Here is a 2,564-nt window from a genome sequence, read left to right as displayed (position 1 = left end):
GTGTGTTTGTGTGGTTGTGGGTGTGTGTCTGTGTGTGTGAGCAAGAGAGAGATCAACCAGTAATCAGCAACATTTTGGGTATTCCATATTTTGGGTCCCGCGACCTTTGTGAGGATAAAGCGGATCAGGAAATGGAAGGATGGATGGAAATATTTTGGGTGTTGAAGTGATTTAAAAAAAAAAAGACAATTCAATTCTGGGTGTTAAAAAAAACACAGGAGAGAGACCTAACAATGATATTGCCTTTAGGTTGTTAAAGACAAGCCATCAGAGGATCCCAAAACATGGCTGCCGTGAGCACTGAAGGACAAAACCCAACAGGTACATTCATTTTTAAAAGTATATGTAGCCGGGTCTTTGGAAAGACTAGACTGAACCCAAAACAATTTTTAAGTGAGCTTTATTCCCGACTGAACAATAATTATACGTACAGCATGAAGATGAAAGACTGAGAGGTTAAGTGAATTTTAAGAGTTCAAAAAAAAAAGGGATCAGAGATCAAATAAAATTATCTAACAGATTAAAGAAAATTACACAATAATAAACAACAGTAGTGGCTAGCTTGATAGGAAAACAGAAATAAAAATACACTTTCCAATTTCCAAGCCACAATACTCCATTAAACTCGAACAATCATTACAACCCAGTGTTTTGAGAGGTGTACACACTTACTCAATACGTTCTGGTGTGTTGGGTGGACACGAAACAGTGGAAAAACATAAATGATCTCCCCTCTCAAGACACATAAAGCAGTTCATATAATTTCACAGTTAAAAAAAAGAACATATTCACACCTTGTCACACTGCGAACACGTACACTGTACAGCCGTTTACAGGACCCACCAGAGGAAGCATTCAATTTCCCAAACCACGATCTCTGACTTTACAAATATTCCAACAATCAATCACTCGTCCAAATACAACCCCGAACATGCGCTTCATGGTAAAGTAGTTACCAATACAAATTACCTGAATATCGCCTGGGTCACAATGACGATTATTGGTTTTTCAAGTTGGAACGAGGGGCATACACAGTTCAGTGACTATCTTCCTTCACATGCATGTCATCTTCCCCCACTTCTTGGTCTGATTCTCGCTGGCGCCATATGTTCCCGCGCGTTTTGATCTAGCATTATTTTTAAAGAGACAGTGCTATCAAGACAGCCCCCGCTACAATATTAAAGTATGGTTCACCTGGTTACATATAGACAAGAAAATATTTTACATGTCTTAATTATGAGAAGAGGGCAATGGAGCTTTGGGTGAACTCAATTTGGGTGCAACTGAAAAAAAAATCATGAGCAACATGTCGATGGAGGTTGGAAAGAGGGATGGAACAAAGTCTCCTGACTCGAAAGCTAAACTCAACAAAGAATGAGGTCTCAACATTGAAGAACATACCTGAACTTTTCTTTACAAATAATGCCTAAATGCGGAACTCACACACAAAAAAGGTACCGTTCCCTGTCGAGTAATGCTTGTTTTAAAATGAAATGGAAAAAAAAAAGAAAAAGAAAAAAATCCTCGCTTCCTGGAACACTCCGTCAACCATTCCTTCATTAGGCTTTCTACCATCCACGCTTTCATGTCAACTTTAACGACAATGTCTTTCAGGAGGTTTTCTTTCGGCATATGTAACCAGGTGAACAATACTATGACGGTTGTAGTGAATGGTGCCTCGTTTCATAAATGGAGCACTGCTCCTTAAAAGGAGCGTTGGATAATCTTGTGGGAAATCTCGTGAGGCTTGGACCAGGAAGTGAAGTAAGACAAACGCTGAGCTGTCCATATCAGACCTGATGTATCTGCAATCGGCTGGTATTAAGAGTAAAATATCGTTGTTTGGGAGTTTGAACGGTGTCGAATGGTGGGTTGTGTTAACAGCCGTGAAGCAGCAGAGATTAGTTGTTTTCCGCGTGTTTCGGGCACATACAACATGCCTGAAAATGCTCACAAGCTACTACTGTTGACTAGTTTTGTATACTTTTCTATTTGTCCATCCTGTGATGTTATGAGTAAAATAACATAAGAACTTCATTACCCAGCATGCCACAGTAGTTAATGGTGGAGAGTGCAAGCTTGAAGTAAAGAATCCTCGAGTTCTACCCAACACGCCTCGTCTCCTTTATTATATATTACGAGAGACAACGCATGGTGTCAGAAGTGGCCGTGAGCAGCCTCGGAGTGGAAAGGTGTGCCACGAAAGAGCTACAAAAGCACGAGCGAGAGAGGATTTGGAGTCCTCGGCCGTGTGAGTGACCACGTGATTGGTGAAGCTACATGCTAGCGGAGTTAGCTACCGCGTGCGTTGGCTCTGAACTGCGAAGTGAAAGAAGGACGCGGGACAGATTAAACCAGCAAAAGAGAATTTTGTGCCCGACGTGGAGGATAACCAACTACAGAAAGCTGACTTTTACCCCGTTTTGCTGTCATGGATAAGTTGAGTCCACCTACTTCCATGCAACTGACTGGTAGTCTTGCTGATAACTGGAAGCGTTTCAAGCAAAGATTTACTATATATTTAGCAGCAAGTGGAGCAGGAGGTGATGATGAAAAACTGAAGG

General features: G+C 41.2%; 1 long non-coding RNA gene across 1 annotated transcript in view; it reads left to right on the top strand.

Moving 5' to 3' along the window:
* The window catches only part of LOC109522708 (uncharacterized), a 1,937-nt gene extending 441 nt beyond the window's left edge, over positions 1-1,496 (top strand). The window contains exon 2 of the long non-coding RNA XR_002169604.1: positions 250-1,496. This is a non-coding gene — a long non-coding RNA (uncharacterized LOC109522708). The remainder of the gene's footprint in view (positions 1-249) is intronic.
* The last annotated feature ends 1,068 nt before the right edge of the window (positions 1,497-2,564 follow it).

Source organism: Hippocampus comes, unplaced genomic scaffold, assembly GCF_001891065.2.
Source record: "Hippocampus comes isolate QL1 unplaced genomic scaffold, H_comes_QL1_v1.1 scaffold512, whole genome shotgun sequence".
NCBI classification, from domain to species: Eukaryota; Metazoa; Chordata; class Actinopteri; order Syngnathiformes; family Syngnathidae; genus Hippocampus; species Hippocampus comes.
This window is presented reverse-complemented; position numbering and strand designations above follow the sequence as displayed.